The 19,370-nt window shown below is 33.3% G+C and overlaps 1 protein-coding gene across 1 annotated transcript in view; it reads left to right on the top strand.

Moving 5' to 3' along the window:
- The first annotated feature begins 15,428 nt into the window (after window positions 1-15,428).
- LOC149563208 (uncharacterized) overlaps window positions 15,429-19,370 on the top strand; it is a 39,210-nt gene continuing 35,268 nt past the window's right edge. Inside the window, exon 1 of the mRNA XM_089826578.1 lies at window positions 15,429-15,654. The gene's annotated coding sequence lies outside the window, so the exon portion shown is untranslated. The remainder of the gene's footprint in view (window positions 15,655-19,370) is intronic.

Raw genomic sequence — 19,370 nt, 5'->3', positions numbered from 1 at the left:
TGATGTCTGAGGAAACTGGAATACAATCTCCAAAGACTGATATGTCTCCTTTGAAGTAAAAGAGTCCTCCAACTGTTGAAAAGAAGTGTCCACAATCATGTCAGTGTCAAAAGAAAGATCAAGTGGTTGAGGGCCAGAGTGTTCCCTCGCAACAAGTGAAGAAGAATTATCGTCAACAAAGAGAAGATGGATGTCATCAATAATGTCTCCCACATCTTCAATGTAAGACTCCATAAACAACACTGCAATGTCTGGAAGGAAGTCATCCCATGAAGTTGAAATAGGAAGACATGGTGTTTCCTATTGTATTGAATCAAGAGCATCTGTGTCTAGAACTAGATCAGTAGAAGCAACAAGAGCATCAGGAGGTATGATCTCCACTGGAGTTGTAGGTACTATTTACCAGAGTGATTGGAGGGATAATTTCCTCTGGGAATGGAGGGACTTGTGGATCTCCATATGCTTTCCAAGGACACATCCAAAGTTCATATGGATTACTTGCCTTTCTAAGGATATCAAAACAATCCATACTGATATTTATAAAAATAGCTTGAAAAGTCATTCTAAGAACCATTCGATCAATAGAAGAAGGCAATTCTTTGAAACATAGATAAGGAAATACTCCCTTATGTTCTCTTAGATGATCAATCATCAAAGCACTCCATTTTCTATAGTTCCTTTTTGTCAACTTGAATCTTAAACCAAACTGACATTTGTGACATGACTCCATGTATCAAATAATATATGCACCCCCAAAATGCAAAAACAAATCAAGGAACTGCCTCTAATGTATGATTTGGCACTTTATATTTAGTGTGATTACAATGGGCCACTTGCCAATTTAGGGTCTAAGTGGACTTCTGATTTTGCTAGTTACAACAACAAATATGAAGCTATATCAGACTCAACAAGATAAGACAAAAAACCTATCAAAGTTCTAATTAATTACAAGTGCCAATAGGCCAAAATGAGACCAATATTTGAAAGTACTATGTCTACTCAAAATTACTCCAAACTGATGCCAGATTTGGAAAGTGGACAAAAAATATGCACTTTCAAAAAATAAAGCACCTAATTATGTGTTCGAATGAGCCCAAACTAAGCCTTTAAAGTTGCAAAAATTGAGATATGTGATTTGTAAAAAAATTTAGGAACAAAGATCTCAAATATCGTGCACCAATGTGTAGATCATGAAATTCTACTCCAAAACAAAAAAAACTTTCTCGAAAAAAGGAGTCTGTATGAGGGAGATATCGTTGTTTGAAAATCACCTTTGTAATTATTGTCCCTGAATCACCGTTGTTGCACCTCCAAAAATCAAACAACTCTAGATTTCACCTCAGATGTTCAATTTTGATGAAACAAAAGTCGATTTGGGAGTTTTTTGACCTTTTGAATGTGATGTCAATATCTGATTTGCACTAGCAAACTCCAATTTTGACCTTAAAAAAAAGCTCTCCAATGGCTATGCAATAAAGCTCCCATGGCTCTGATACCATGTAAGAATTTGATATAACTCTAATACTATGTAAGAATTTTCCTAAGGAAATAATTCAACACCAAGATCAAGAAGCTCAATAGATAGCACAAGAGAGACTAATGACAATCAAATGATAATGGATATTTGATGATTAGATATGAGATAAGTGGATATGATATGAATACACACTAGAAGTGCTTTGTACATAAAGGCAACTAGAATGACTAGAAGTCACACAAGAGATAAGGATTACAACTCAGCACATGTCTACCAAAGGTGGATTATCCTCCATTGAGCACAAGAGTTTATGCGATGATGAGAGGATAAGTCTACATAGGTGTATCTCATAAAGAGATGTTGTAGACACCATGTGCTCAAAAAGTTGACTCTTGTGTTGTCAATAAGACAACTCATATGTCTATGCATATTCCTAAGTAAACTTAAGTGTAATAATTAATTATTTACACTAACAATTTCACTATGCATGATATCTCTAGATCAATTGGACAAAAAAAATTTCAATTCCATGTAATACTTGTGTGGACAATTCATGATTCCCTAGGGTTGAAACATTTCTGTGATATGTTATGCTAAAATCTAGTTGTATGTGATAATACTAATTCCAAAAATGGACATATTTAATCTAATTGTATCATTATCTTGTAGGTCTTCAAAGAAAGAGAAAACTTGCATGTCCAATATGTGGTCTAAAGATGAAATCTCGTCATTCCAAAAGTTTAAGAAAGTAGGTGTTTGATGAGAATAGGCACTTTCTCCACACAAAACATAAGTATCAAAGTGCCAAAAAGTATCTTTTCAATGGGACAGAAGAGACTACATCAAAGCGATGAAGAATGACACCTCATCTGTGGCAATTGGAATATAGTAGAATTCAAACTTGTCAAGGCATCAATACTGACCACCTTTCAAAGGGACTAAAATGTTATCCCAAACAATTTAATAGGTTGTCCTACTACGAGCAGCTACAAATTGTGCATTTGTTTGATACCATGCATATTGGAAAGAATATAATAGAGACACTGTGGAAAATATTGGATAGAATGTGTGACAAACATGCCAAAATTTGTAGTGACATTCATGATTCCAATCAGGCAATAAAAAATATCATTGAATCAAATAACAATGGAGACCATATTAATGCAATTTCCCTTCCTTGGCCGTTATTAACGAAGTAACAAAGTAATGCCATAAAAGAAGTCATACGAAAAATAAGATTTCCTATAGGATTTGTTTCCTATATAAAAATGTCATATCAAATAAAAGTGAATTTAGCCCATGGCTAAAAATGCATGATTGACTTAACTTTACAAAGGTAAGTCACAGTCTTTTGTATTTACAATATATTTGTGAAATTGCATTCAATTTTTATTGTATTATGTTAGAAATGAATGAAATGACTAGTTGACAATTGTTGTAGTATGTGCTACCCCTATCACTCCCAAATAACTTTGACAATAATATCAAACAAGTGATTAATGATTTTGAAAAATACATGAGTTAAGAAATCATATTTGTTCAATATATCAGATGAGTAATATATTGTAAAGTCTCGTATTTATATGTTTTTGTGTCTTGAATCCCTTGTAGGTGGTTTCCATCTAAAGAAATCCATAAAGAAGATATAAAATATTGGAAGAAAACAATTCCTCTACTAATGTGTGAAATGCAAAAGTGTTTACCTTCAACTTTTTTCAATGGAGAAGGACACTATCTCATAAACCAAGTTGAGGAGATTGAATTGTGTGGACCCGTACAACGTAGGTCAATGTGGATGGTTAAGAGACACTTGAAATTTTTGAATGGTTTGGTTCGACAAAGAGCATGTCTTGAGGGTTCTATGATTGATGGGTATCTGGCATACCAGATAATGGTGTACGTTACTCAATATCTTCCTAATATTTATGCTAAGACCCATATAGATTGCATTTGGGATCTCAACTCCATTAAAAAATTCAAAGGGGAGTACTTGGTGGGGAAAGATAGATTTAAGAAAATGAAAGGTAATAGATTATGAGATGTTATTGTAGTTTAATTCTTAATCTTCAAAACAAATATGTTCTAAGTCATATATTTACTTTTGTACAGCTACTAAAGAGTGGGATGCAATACATTTGTTTATTGCAAACAATCAAAGGTTGGATGATAGTGTGGATTGAACAATGTCAACATTATGATCATGGATTAAAATGGAAATCTGTGTCTTCATTGGTCAAAAAAATTCATTTTAATGGAGATCCCAATGTTACACAAAAGGAAATAGATTTAGCATATGGCTTAAGAGATCTCCAAGTACTTATAAGTTTTTTAATCAACTATATGTTTTTGAACTCATGATGGAATAATTTATACATGCTTGACATTATTGTAGGTGAAATGCCACAAGACTATGTTATGTGAGTTATAAATTTGGCATGAAAGATTTATATGACACAAAGAAACTTTGTCATTCTAGGATAAGTACAATCTTTCAGGTAACCAATATTTCATCTAGAAATGACTTACATCCTCAACAATCTCAGAATCAATACTATGACATTTTGGTTGATATACTTGACTGTGACTTTAATTCTTTCAAATTAATTATCTTCAACATCGAATGGTACAGACTACGACTCAGACAAAATGATCTTGATAGAATTGTTATTAAGCATGAGAATAGATTTCTAATGATTAATACAAGGTTGTTTGAGCCAATTGGGGATGAGCCCTATGTTCTTCCTGGCCAATGTGAGCAGGTATTTTACTTAGATGTTCCACATAAACCTAGTTGGTCATTTGTTGTTAGACATCATCCAAGGGGAATGTCGATAAAGTATAATGTGATGGAAGAAGAAGATACCGAGGAAGAGGAAGAAGTGGATCATGATCGAGAGTTAGTCGATGATGCTCTTAAAGCAAATGATGTTGCTACTGATCACAATGATGATGCTTCTATAGATCACGATGATGATGAGGAGGAGGATGATGATGATGATGATGATGATGTTGATGATGATGATGATGACAACGATGATGATGACGATAATGACCAAGATAGTGGTGGTCACAATGTTGACGACAATGATGATCCTGATGATGAGATGGATGAAGAATAATATTAATTTATATACAAGTAAATATTTTCTATTCAATTTTTAATTTTTGAATTATTAATACAAGCAAACATTTTTTATTTGAATTTTGTATAGCAATACATATATAACTATAATGTATTGGGATTAAGAAAACATCTTGTATTGCAGTTGCAGGGGTGTAGAGGTAGTTCCTGATGAGCATGTTAAGTCCAAGCCAGCAGGTGGGAAAGATGATGTGGTTGGACAAGATAAAGAGTGCTACAATGTTCTTTAAAATCTTTTAAGTCTCAATTTTTTTAAATTTAATCATTTTATTTTGTTATTGCAGAAGACCAACCTTTGCAAAGTACAACTGGTGCATGTCCACAAGTGAGAAGAAATATCAATGACAACATGAATATGCCTCTGCAACAATATAGGGAATGACAAAAAAAAGAAAAAAGAAATGATTCATGTGAACTTATGTAACACATTTATGTAACTTATTTGATAATGATTGATGTTTATGTATAGATGTTTTATTTGTGTTCTATTGAGTGTTCTAATGAATCTTATGTTTCAATGTTAATGTGAATGTTCTAATGAAACTAATGTGATAATGAATGTTATCAGGTGATAATTCATAAATATTATATTTTATTAATATAATGAATGAATTTTAGATGTTAATAGGTAATGTAGATGTTAGGGGGTGGGGGGAGGGGCGGTGGGGGAAAATGAGCTTCCACCTTCATGTAGTTGGCCCTGATTAGTAGAAAATATTAAACTATTCTTAACACCAAGTGAAGCTCAACATTAACTGATGATTGCATGACAACTAACTATGTGAATCTCTTGGTTTTAGTAAATGCAGAAGGATGCCATAGTCAAACTCATTTATTTATGTTGAATAATAGTACAGGGAGGAAGCAAAGGATCGTAAAGTCTATATGACATGCAATGCTTAATGGAGAAAGAAGGTAACATTTATAATTTCACAATTTATAGTCCTTCCATAGTCCTCTATATACTCATAAATTTGTCCATAGAGAAAGCATAGTCCTCTATATAGTCATAAATCCGTCCATAGAAGCCTTCATAAATCTACAATTTATCTTTGCTAATAGATTCCCACTTTTCTCTTTAGTAATGATGAGTTGTGAAATAACCTGCATAATTGTCATTGCAGAACCTTCCAAATTTAAATGTTCTCAAATTCATCAAATGTAGAATCCATGGGATCACTAAAATTAGGCATCTTCGTTTAGACATAGCAGGGTGTGAGAGCTTAGAAGAACTGTGTAACGACTTTCACTACCTGTTAGGACTAAAAACATTAAAACTAAGTAATTGCAAGAGGTTTTAAGGCTGTCTCTAGGATTCGAGAAACTTGGCTCACTATAAACCTTAAAATTATCAATAAACTTGAGGAATTGTGCAGTGATTACCATTTCCTTGAAGCACTGAAATATCTAGATCTTTCAAAGTGTGATAGTTTAAGAAAACTTTTAGGTTGTTTTGGCAATCTTAGTTGTTTGGAAAGATTAGATTTGTCAGGATGATTAGAAATATTGATGAGGTAGAATATCTACTTGATGCTCATCAATGCCCTTTCCATTCGTCATTGCTCCAACCAAAAACTCCCCTCGTCTTCATCATCAATTCAATAAATCATGAGTATACTCATGAAAAATTGGAAACATTAGGGAAGAACTTGTAACAGCTATAGTTTACTTCAAAAGACATGAAAATCATATACGTTGGTAGCTATCATAAATCATTACCATCTAAGTTGCCCATCAGAATCCTAAATTATACACCTGACAACTCCCAGACTTCCTCTTTGTATCATCAATTATCTGTTGTTTTTGAGACTGGAAGCTTTTCAATTTTATGTAGCACTAAAAAATTAGAACAAAACGGCCTAAAATGCTTGTCAGCGTGGGAAGACATGTCTTCCTATGCACTAGATTGAGTGGCCTTCCTCACAAACACTTCGAGATATATTCCATTGTTGGCTATAAAACACCTTGTGTTTGCATGGTGGATGAGAAGGGGAGGATTTTGAACAAAGATGCAATGGCAACGTGTTAGTAACCAATATGAGCATGGTTTTAAAACTTGGAGTTTGTGTTTTTGAATCACTTTGAACCTTAGTTCAAAATAGTTTGAAATGGTTCAATGGTTCGGATAACCCATTCTGTAGGTTCAATACAATCGAAGTAAAACTTCAAGTTTAGAGTTTTTGAACCACTTCGAACTGAAGTTTGAAGTAATTCAAAGTGGTTCGATAGTTCAAGGCAATTTGAAATGCAGAATGGCTAGCTCAGCAAAGTTTAAAATTTTGCCAAAATTCATAACTCAGTTTCAGTCAGCCCAACAATTCAAAAGATGCAAAAGTGCATATCAAGATGAAGACTTGGTTTGATGGATTCAACTGCAGGACTTCCAAAGTGCAAAAACTATTATATGCAATATCAGCCTTCATAGGAAGTTTCATGGATTCAGAATTCAGTTTAGGTGTTTAGTGTTACTATTGTCAGATTATAAACGTGGTGGTAGTTAATTAAAGATGATCCATTCATAAAAAGGGAAAAGATGAAAGGCAATCGGACCTCATTTTGGGATTTAACTCTAAATATGAAGAGAAGCTTGCTTTTTGGATCAAGTTCAGCAAGTCAAATTTTCTGACAATCATATAGACCCTCAAACAAAGATCTATAACTTTGGACTTAGGCATTATTTTCAAAATTTCCTTGGTGAGAATGTGGAGAACTAGGATTTGGATAACATATCCAAAATTCAGCAAGATCCAATAGTGGGATAAATAGTTATGCATCCCACATCGAGACCCATTGTTTCTAACAAAGTTATTTCAAATCTGCCCAGAATCAAAAGTATTTTCATATTGGAATAATATAATAATGTGCCACTTGTCCAAGTCTCATTTAATATGTCAAATTATTCTTATAAAAAATTTACATCAATGTTTTATAAGGTTATCAAAACATAAATGAGAGAAAAAAAAAGATGTGAATGGGAGCAACCACAAAGAGAGCCAATTTCAAGATTTAGTTAGGAAACTGAAAAGCCACAAGAAAGAACAGATTAACTATGCCAACATCAAAGACAACAAGGGTTCCATTCTTCTTGCTTCCGACTGTAGACTTTGTGCTCCAGAAGGGAAGGAGATTCTGCAAATTATTCCATTTTTCTTGAGAGACTGTGAGAGGCAGAGCATGGGTTATTTCTCTTTTCCAGAACTGTGTGTCTGATTTAGAGATAGGATTTTAATGGTTGATGTAACATTGTGAAAGAAGTTTGTCTTTCTTAAAATAGTGATTTGGTTGTAATGTGTACAAGATACTTTGCGATCTTTTGCAGTCAAGGAAGGGAGGCTAGAGGTTAATTACATCAAAACTTTGATTATGGTGTATTTTCCTTCCATTGATCATGAACTTTGCGTCATTTTCAATTTTCTCTGAATTACATTTCAACATCGTTGTTTTCTTGTTGCACCATCTTTTCAAAACATCTTTTAAAGCTCTAATTTTTTTAATGCTCTCAAGAGGATGGAAGATACATTTTTGTTTACATTATGTAATGCAGTGTACGGTAGATTAACTTTGTGTAATCTGTTTTATTCTGTTTCCTTTCTTTTTAGTTCTTAGGTTTCGTGTCTATTCTGTGTTTACGGATAGATGCTTGTTATCCTTTCATGCTTTCTGGTCAAAAGTACCTATAATTAATTCATTGTAAATCTTGCACGGGGAGCTGTACCTTATAAAATTCAGAGGAAGGTTATTAATCTAATAATAACCTATCCAACTGTTGGTGTCGATTTGTTCTTTCATTTGGGCATTCAAAGTCAGATTTGCACGTACTTTCTCGAAGGACAATCTGTTCACTAACAAATTTTTGGCGACTCTACTGGGGAATCGAAAACAAAGATCATTGCCTAACAATTGCTTCCTCAATTTTGTGATTATCTCAGTGTGCAGGAGATTGGCGACTCTACATTTTGAACCTGTTGAATCTTTGGTTGTGGGGTTTCAGCATGTGTTATGGCGGCAATTGCAATGCAGCCATGGGGTGCTCAGATAGGATCCTTTGCCCTGGCCCGTTATTCAACCTTACCTAAAAGGTCATGGGAATACCTTCCCAAGTTCCATGGAGACAAAACACAAGATACAGCTAATCATATCAAAGCAGTTACTGTTGCATGCGGGATTCTTGGTGTACAGGAAGAAGATGTGTTTGTCAGATTGTTTGTTCAAAGCCTCGTGGGAAAAGCAACATAATGGTTTCAGCATTTGCAAGATGGATGTATTACAAGTTGGGATGATCTTGAAGAGAGATTCCTTGAGAGATTTCAGCCCACAATTAATTCCCATCAATTATTGGTAAATCTTCTTCAAATTCAAATGAAAGAAGATGAATCTGTAAGGGAGTTCATTGATAGATTTAATTGGACTGTCTGTAAAATTCCTCTAGCCCACCAACCAAATGAAAGTAATCAGGTTATCTTCTTTATTGTTGCTATGAATGTTGAAGTCAAGTTTTGGTTACAACACCTTGGAGTGCAAAATTTGGTAGGTGTGCAAAAAGAAGCGATCAGGTTAGATGATGCCTTAATTCTTAGTGGTATGAAATATGTAAAGACTCCCCCAATGAAAGAATACTTTTGTGGTCAGCAACATTGCATTGAGGAGGAAGTTACAAAGAAGAAGTATGTTCTAGTAGAAACCAAATCTACTCCTAATGTTTCTCTTTTTCAGAACCTAACTGTTTTTAACAATGAAGATTTCAAAAAATCCTTGTTCGCTGAAGGTGATGCTTTAAAGATGACAGGATTTTGCTGCCCATATATTGAAAATGATGAGGAGAAGAAAAACAATGCTAAAGAACTCGTAAATTCAGATGATAAGGTTTTATCACAATCTTTCTTCAGCCCGAAGGCTAGACCTCTTAAATTCATAGGTACGGAATGTCATCTAGATTCAAATGGTCCTAATGATAAAAATGATTCTTTGCATTCTGAAGTTTGTAATCAGAAAATTAAGGAATCTATCATATGTGATAATGAAGTCATATCATATTCTTCTTTTGGAGCTTGTGTTGACAGTAAGATGACAGATGCTGATGATAAAGATTTATCTCATTCTGAAAGTTCTTTTTACAATGTGAATGTTGGGATGAAACAGAAAAATAACCATGAATATGAGATGTCACAGTCACGGGAAAGATTAGCTATCAGAAAAGATGTCCTCGCTGTGAAAATTCCTGAATGTGGAAGTGATTTTGAACACCAAGATGGCTTGATAAATGAAAAGGTTGATGGGATGCTTGGTGGGCGCAATGGTGAGGTATTTCTTTCACAAAGTGAAGTAAGTATTCCTGTAAAAGCAGATTTTGTGCTTAATAAAACATCTTGCTTTGATGAAGCATGTCATTATATCGGGGGTTGTGTAAAAGATGACGATCTTGAGAACATTTATTTCAAAGAGAATGTAGCCTTCCTCGATGATATTTCTAGACATCATCACTTTCAATTTGAAATTGAGGACCATTTAAAAGAAGATGTGCAAAAAGACCGAGAAAGAATACAAGTGTATGACATGATTTGGTTGTTTGGGAAGAAATTCTTGGCGAACATTCTTAATGTATTCAACTTGAAGTCTCGTATTGAGGAGGTTTTTAGCAAGCACCAATTTGGAGTTGTTCCATTAAAGTATGATCTGTTGTTTTGGAAAGGTTCTTACTTCTCCCAGTCGGTAAATGGTTTCACGTGATCTCTTTTCTTTCTTCAGGTTCTCAAGGTAGGTTTCCCTCCTACCTTCGTAAATATTGTAAATAATTTTTTGTTGTGCGTAGTGTAGTTGGAATAATGTGCAAGCCTCGTGCTTGCTGGTAGTTTAAGTGTTTGTTGTTGGTTTTGGTTTACTGGTTTTGCCCTGCTCCCCTCCACCCTCTCTGCAAGCAGCTCTCGATCTTCTTCTTGACTCTATTTTCCCAATGGTAAAGCATTGTTCTTTTCCCAGAGATTGCTAGAGTTCTCTGATTTTGTATCAAAATCAGTCCCGCAGTTAGAGCCCCTATTAGTAACCAATATGAGCATGGTTTTAAAACTTGGAGTTTTTTTTTTTTAATCACTTTGAACCTTAGTTCAAAGTAGTTCAAAATGGTTCAATGGTTTAGATAACCCATTCTACAGGTTCAATACAATCGAAGTAAAACTTCAAGTTCAAAGTTTTTGAACGACTTCAAACTGAAGTTCGAAGTAGTTCAAAGTGGTTCGATAGTTCAAGGCAATTTGAAATGCAGAATGGCTAGCTCAGCAAAGTTCAAAATTTTGCCAAAATTCATAATTCAGTTTCAGTCAGCCCAACAATTCAAAAGATGCAAAAGTGCATATCAAGATGAAGACTTGGTTTGATGGATTCAACTGCAGGACTTCCAAAGTGCAAAAACTATTATATGCAATATCAGCCTTCATAGGAAGTTTCATGGATTCAGAATTCAGTTTAGGTGTTTAGTGTTACTATTGTCAGATTATAAACGTGGTGGTATTTAATTAAAGATGATCCATTCATAAAAAGGGAAAAGATGAAAGGCAATCGGACTTCATTTTGGGATTTAATTCTATATGAAGAGAAGCTTGCTTTTTGGATCAAGTTCAGCAAGTCGGATTTTCTGACAGTCATATAGACGCTCAAACAGAGATCTATAACTTTTGACTTAGGAATTATTTTCAAAATCGCCTGGGTGAGAATGTGGAGAACTAGGATTTGGATAACATATCCAAAATTCAGCAAGATCCAACGATGGGATAAATAGTTATGCATCCCGCACCGAGACCCATTGTTTCTGACAGAGTTATTTCAAATCCGCCCAGAATCAAAAGTATTTTCATATTGGAATAATATAATAATGTGCCACTCATCCAAGTCTCATTTAATATGTCAAACTATTCTTATAAAATGTTTACATCAATGTTTTATAAGGTTATCAAAACATAAATGAGAAGAAAAAAAAGATGTGAACGAGAGCAACCACAAAGAGAGCCAATTTCAAGATTCAGTTAGGAAACTGAAAAGCCACAAGAAAGAACAAGTTAAATATGCCAACATCAAAGACAACAAGGGTTCCATTCTTCCTACTTCCGACTATAGACTTTGTGCTCCAAAAGGGAAGGAGATTCTGCAAATTATTCCATTTTTCTTGAGAGGCTGTGAGAGGCAGAGCATGGGTTATTTCTCTTTTCCAAAACAGTGTGTCTGATTTAGACATAGGATTTTAATGATTGATGTAACATTGTGAAAGAAGTTTTCGTCTTTCTTGAAATAGTGATTTGGTTGTAATGTGTACAAGATACTTTGCGATCTTTTGCAGTCAGGAAAGGGAGGTTGGAGGTTAATTACATCAGAACTTTGATTATGGTGTATTTTCCTTCCACTGATCATGAACTTTGCGTCATTTTCAATTTTCTCTGAATTACGTTTCAACATTGTTGTTTTCTTGTTGCACCATCTTTTCAAAACGTCTTTTGAAGCTCTAATTGTTTTAATTCTCTCAAGAGGATGGAAGATACATTTTCGTTTACATTATGTAATGTAGTGTATGGCAGATTAACTTTGTGTAATCTGTTTTATTCTGTTTCCTTTCTTTTTAGTTCTTAGGTTTCGCATCTATTCTGTGTTTACGGATAGATGCTTGTTATCCTTTCGTGCTTTCTAGTCAAAAGTACCTATAATTAATTCATTGTAAATCTTGCACGGGGAGCTATACCTGCTAAAATTCAGAGGAAGGTTATTAATCTAATAATAACCTAGCCAACTGTTGGTGTCGATTTGTTCTTTCATTTGGGCATTCAGGGTCAGATTTGCACATACTTTCTCAAAGGACAATCTGTTCACTAACACAACGATTGATACCACTTTCTCCATTGGTTAAGTACTGAAATAAGAGTATTGCATTCTGATTAATTTTTGTGATCTAATTTCAATTAACCTCTATTGAATATTAGTTTAATCTGTATTCGATTCAATGAGCCTTGTCACAACATACTAATTCAAAGATGAAATATACATGCTTGCAAAGTTCAAATATTAGTAACCACAGGGACAACCACACCAATAGAAGTTGTGACTAAAACCATATGAGAAAGAGGAACCTCCAAGAAAGAGATGAGCAAGGAAGACACACATCCCCCATTGAAATACCAATAGGTAGAGTGGACATGACATTGCAAGGACCAAGGAGTGGAGCGCTGATGACACCATCAACAACAACAAAAGGACCTCGAACCGTGATAGAAGCAACTCGAACAATCATAACGGGATCTTGAATCATGCAATCTTCTACATAATATTGTGAGTTATTAAGCATGATTAATTTTAAGATCATACTTGCAATATGTTAGTATACATTATTTAGAACATTTTTTTAAAAATGTTTGTTCTTCTTTGTTAGCAATAGATTTTACTATGTTGATCACACGTGTACGTTGTTTAGCACAAGTCATGTAGCTTCCTCTTCAGCCCCTCTCATGGAGATTGTGTTTGACATTCTTCTAAGTTATATGATTGATAATGCTTATGCTCAAGTGTTTCATAAATAGTGTAGCATTTCCATTTCCTTTTTATATTACTATAGATAAGAAGCCGAATGTCGTGATTATTTTTTAGTGTGCATGGAGAAATAATCATGATGTTTTGCTTCTTATCTATAGTAATATAAAAAGGAAATAGAAATGCAACACTATCTATGAAATGCTTAAGTAGAAGTAGTATCAATCAGACAACTTAGAAGAATGTCAAACACAATCTTCATGAGAGGGGCCAAAGAGGAAACTGCATGACCTATGCTAAACAGCGTACATGTGTGATCAGCGTAGTAAAATGTATTTCTAACAAAGAAGAACAAACATTTTTTTCATATATCAGCAATTTTTTACAATTGCGACAACACGTTCGATGGAATGTTGTTAGACTAAGAGCATTGCCCTTGCATATCTATCGCAAGTGTGACAGATAAACACAACAGAAAGTCAACCTTACCCACAAAACTGTTGTCGCATATCGTTGTCGTCGCAATATCAATTGTAACGGTCTCCTGTCGCAACTGACAATGTGATGGCGACTTTTTGGCCTTGGCTTCCATCAAATTGCAATAGATTTTGGCATCATACTTGCAACGAACGAGCTTGTCGTTGCAATCAACGATGTAAAAAGTGTAATGCCTGTCTAACGGGAAGCAATTTTTGGTTCTATCGTTTAGGCAACAGTAGGACGTCTCAATTGCGATGACCTACCATCACAATTCAAGTCCAAATGTAGTAGTGATATGACAAACTTTTAGTCACACCACTAAAAAATTTAGTCACATGACTAAAACTAATCACATTCCACTATTTCTTTGTAGTTTGTGACTATAGGTAACTAAATAAGTGACTAACCTGATCACCAAGTTAAACCAAAAAATCAATCAAATATAAGTGACTAAATAGACTACTAAATAAATGGCTAAATATGTGATTAAATAATTAGTTACCAATAATTAGTCGCCTAAACACAAACAACTAAACAAACTACCAAATAAATGACTAAATAGACTGCCAAATAACTAATTGGATAATTAGTCATTTGCACTTCCTCTCTTCCCTTTCTGTAAGGTTTATTTATTAATGAATTAGGTTGATTTTAGTTTTTCATAACTCATTCATAGCCCTTGGACCTTCTCTTTCTCATACTAATCATGTTATCATTTTGCATCTTCTAGGACACAAAATGCTTTGTTAAATGGCTTGGGAGATTTATTCGCCATTTTTGGGCTCTTTGATCAATATTGTGAACTAATTCAATTTTCATCTAAGAGGTATATCGATAAATGGGTGGATTAATTTTCATCTACTACATGCTTCACATTTGATCTAGAATGTAAAATTTTAGTAGCTTTCCTCAAGGGGATATGGTGCAAGAACCTTACAAAATATCATTATTAAAAGTGCAACTAATTGGCTCCCTTACTATGTTTTTCTTTGCAGACGCAATAAAATATTCTCTCAAATTTTTGATTGTGAACACATAACTCAACTAAATAATTGAAAACTATGTCAATCTAAATAGCCTTACAGAATTGTTACCTAAACAAATGTTACACTAATTAAACACAAACAACAATATAAAGAGTTAAAGAAAAAAGCAACTAATCAAATATTTTTCAAAGAATGATAAAAGAAAATCCATTACTTGCCTCCAATTTCATGTAATCTTTTAAGTAGTTTAAAGTAGAAAACAACCATCCTATGCATTATAAACAATATGATATAATTTGAAAAGGCGTCCCTAACAATTATTCATATTGGCTAGAATGAAAGAGTAACCTGCTAGTAGGAGGATACCATCATTGATAGTCTATATAACAATACTTAGCATGACTTATTTACCATAATTATTAATTAGTTAAAATTTTATACATGATATTTCAAATTTTAATGAACTAATAGGAGTACTCCTCTCAAAGGATGCCATCATTAATAGTCTATATAACAATACCTAATGTGACTTATTTACCATAATTATTAATTAATTGAAATTTTATACATGATATTTCAAATTTTAATGAATTAATGTTTATTGTTGACTAATTAATAATTATAATAAATAGATTATTTTGGATGCTTATAGACATTGTCCTTGATCACTACTATATATAAAGATATTTTATGTTATTCTTTTAATAAAAAAACTAAAATATTATCTTTTATATATATATATATATATATATATAGATAAAATTTTGACTATTATAAGAAATGAAACTATTATTATTTACTTAATTTTAAAAGACAACATTTGCACAGTAAGAGGCAAAGTAGGGCGAGAGGATGATGTATAGATTTTTTTTTTAGGAAGCGCAAGAGATTTCAAACTAAAATTTCATGAACTGGTGCTTTCAAAACTTGTTGCAAAACCTACTAAACAAGTAGGACCAACATGATCTTCACATAGTGACTTCTGATGGACATGGTTTGCAAAGGGAGTTTGAACAATATTTTCCCCCTCCTGTAATCTCTACATCAAGATCGCCCAAAAAGCGGTAAGATAATAGGGCTTGTATTTTTATTTTGCATTGGTTTTTTTTCTTTTCTGTGTACAATTAGTAGTTTAAATGTTTCGAAATGAGCTTTTTCTTGATAGAAGATATACCAATTCGATAGATGGATTTTGCAATTCTAAAAATAATTTGTTTCTGCATATGAAGGATTTTCTTCCATTTTGTATTTGCACTGATATTAATGTATCCATTGATGCATGTGACATTGTTTCTACACTATCATCTAGAATTAACCCATATTAGGGTATTATCACAGTACGTGGTGAAGCTAACATATAGTAAATTAGATTTAATAAGAATTTATTGGAAAGCTCTAGTAATAAGTTCTAAATAACTCACACAATTTTCTCAAGATAACTTTGAGTTTTAACAAAACCATGTGCCCTAGATATCCATTTTATTTTGTAGAGAAGACATAACATTGCAAAAATTGATGCAAAAATGGAAGTAGGAATTTTAGTAATAATGATAAAAAATGAGTATATTGTGTTTAGGTCACAAAAAAGCCAAACAACCATTCAAAAAAACTCCAATGTGGAAGCTTAGTAGACACAAGAATTTCGTTCTTTTTACCTTACATATTTCTCAATTTTTTAAGCTTTCGATGTTGAGCTTACAACTAAACTTAGAGAAAACACAAACCTATAAGGACGTGCCTCTAATTTGGCATTTGTGATTTTCCTTGCAAAAAATTAAAACCTTATATCTTGTTCAAATTTGGATCCTTGGGTTTTGACATCGTGATTAAATTCAAGTATTACTAGACCCCATGATGTGAGGAAGTAGCTTTGATTTGATGTCTCATTTGTGGAAGCTCAAGATGGGCTTTCTATCTAGTTTTTAGCCTATGACCATTGTCATGTTTGAACTAGACCTCATGAGTCTATCTATAAATGTTTGTATGAAACTTATATCATCTTCAAATTTAAAATCAAAATCCACAACTCAACAACAAGGAACTTTTTCATTATGTCATTGTGCCACTCATGCATATAATAACATAGTAATTACTTTTGCAACAAATTCATGTGCATATATTCCACAAAAATGCATAATTTGTTGTAGGCTAGTCCATAGAGATCACATGTTCATTGCAACAGGGCTGACCTCAACCAATCTTTCACATACATCAATGTCTTGTACAATGGTTGTGGAACACTCTTTAACATTTTACTTCTGACCATGAAGTGGTCACTATATTGGTTTTCATTAAATGGTGTCTTCTTAATGCTCCACATTCTATTAGGATATTATTTTCATTCACATTTTCATCTGTACAAAACTATACAATATTCTTTTCTTATTGAGGGCATATTCCTATCAACCAAATGTTTACGATTTATAGCTAAGCACGTAGACTCTTATTTGGGACTAGTTTTCAATTATGGTTTGCATTGATGAAGACACAACTTAAATCTCCAATGACATGAAATTTTGTGTTTGTAATACCTCTCACTAATTCAATTGGATTCATGGTCAAGGATTTCTACATCATCAACTCCAATTGAAAGGTTGGTAGCAAACCATTTAATGACTCTAAAGTTGATAGAAGATTGTTGAAGTTGGAAAGAAAAGTGACATCTGGTTCCTATGGAGATCAATGAGTTTATATACCAAACATCTATAACATTTTTATGTGTATAATAAATGTGAGTCCCATTTTGCATTGATTGGCTATGAATCTTGAATGAGATCCTTTGTAATTCCAGTCATCATGGGACATATCCTAGTGAGGTTGCAATTAAGATCCCTGAGATAGAATGTCTTAATGAAGATCTTCAACAAGGATGTGTTCAGGGAATAACTATCTTACAATAAGTATTGTTAAACTAATCTATCTATATTAAGAGGCTTATCTTTTATTTGTCTACAATCTTCTAATTTTTGTTACTTTTTTTTATAACATTTATAGTTCTACTAAAGTCCCTCATGTTATTATCTCTCGTACTTGCAATTCTAATGCATTTACAAATAGAAATTAGAAGGCACAACTATATTGCTAATAGTTGGACTTTTATTTCAACTAATAACAAGTTTCTTATATTTATTTTTTCATACAACTATTTCTATTCCACCATTGAGTATTTTCTTAGATGAAATTATTTGTACAAATAATTTGAGAGAATACATAGATTTATCCCAAGAAAATTGTGTTATTTTGGAGAACTTTAAGTTAATGATATGATGATTCTAAATGTGAAATGCAAAACAGAATAGACAACAACTTACCATCTTAGTTCCTAAGCTTAAAATATTTAGCATGAAACATATTCTAGTAAGTATGAATTTTATATTATAGCATGAAATAGATAAATCACTCATGGATTAGTGATAGATCTGAGCAAAGCTTCTAGATGAAAGTTGTTTAGTGAGATATGCAAGTGCTATCATGTCCTCCATTTAAATATTAAAAATGTCCACTATTCATGAAAATATCTTCTCTAATGTTAAGATCCTTACACATTAAGTCTTATTTGATGGTTAGCCTCATATATGTATTCTAGTTTAAACCTTTATCAGTGTATCCTCATTAACATAGGGTGTTATTACAAAAAAAGGGATAACAGATGGAGAGAGTTAACCAAATTCATTTGAAATAATGGAGTAGGCCAAGGCCAAGGAGTAAGGGGTTGTTTAACCAAGGAGTAGATGGATTGTTGGGTTATCAAATGAGCCGCATTGAATTTTACCAATGATAAAGTGTATGATTCTTCTCTTGAAGAGCATTATTCAAGTCGATAAATGTAAGATTCAATCAACCCATGTGTTTTTGTGAATCTAAGATTCTTGGGCACCAAAAATGTATCCTTCTGTCTAGGAGGGTAGTAGAGTGAGTTTGTTGACCAAATTATTGCTTCCTTTGCATCATTAATCCAACCATATATTCAGCACACCATATGAAGGATATGATTAGCTTATTTTCCTGAAAAATTCATTCATATGATATACTATAATAAATGGCTAGATTGCCACCAACACTTCTGCGGTTGTAGATAAGATAAATTTATTAATGTTCAACAAGAGACCAATGAGGGTCTAAGGGACTGGAAACAGTACAAAGGGCAAGCACCAGTAGAGGGAACACCAAACAACATCTATATAAAGAACGTGAAAGCAAGACAACAAAAGACCTAAGAGAAAGGAATAACAACAGCTAAGAACTCCTCACAGGCGAGAAGTAGTCCAGAATGGAAAGGTGGACATTAAGGCAATCAGGTACTCTAGAAGGTCACCTCTAAGGTCTACTAGAAGAAAACAATTTGTAATTTCTAATTCCCACAAGGGCTTTTAATGAGCCAAATAAAAATTTAACTAGTAATATCTAGTTGTGGGTGATGAGCAATAGGCAGATTATGGTGGCCAACTGCAAAGATTCCAAGGTCATTCTCTACCTTGTTGATAAATCTGATCTTATAATAATAATGTTATTCCCTTTAATAACTGAGGACACAATGATCTGAGATCAACGATCTTGTCCACCTGCATGCCTTTTGAATCTCTAGTACTATTGTGTATGAATCCCCCAAACTCAATCAACAATTAGAAATGAAAAAACGAAAATAATAACATCAAACAATGCACTTTCTCAAAAGAAGATCTTGATCTTGCTTTGTTGTTTGTTCATCATATTCTTATTCTCGCAATCATTTTGACTATTACAAGGATGATCGTCATGTCCATGCCCAAAAATATTATTT

The sequence above is a fragment of the Cupressus sempervirens genome, chromosome 4 (assembly GCF_028749045.1).
Source record: "Cupressus sempervirens isolate cs-2001-9-10 chromosome 4, ASM2874904v1, whole genome shotgun sequence".
NCBI classification, from domain to species: domain Eukaryota; kingdom Viridiplantae; phylum Streptophyta; class Pinopsida; order Cupressales; family Cupressaceae; genus Cupressus; species Cupressus sempervirens.
The sequence above is the reverse complement of the archived record's forward strand: the minus strand, read 5'-3'. Positions and strand labels throughout refer to the sequence as shown.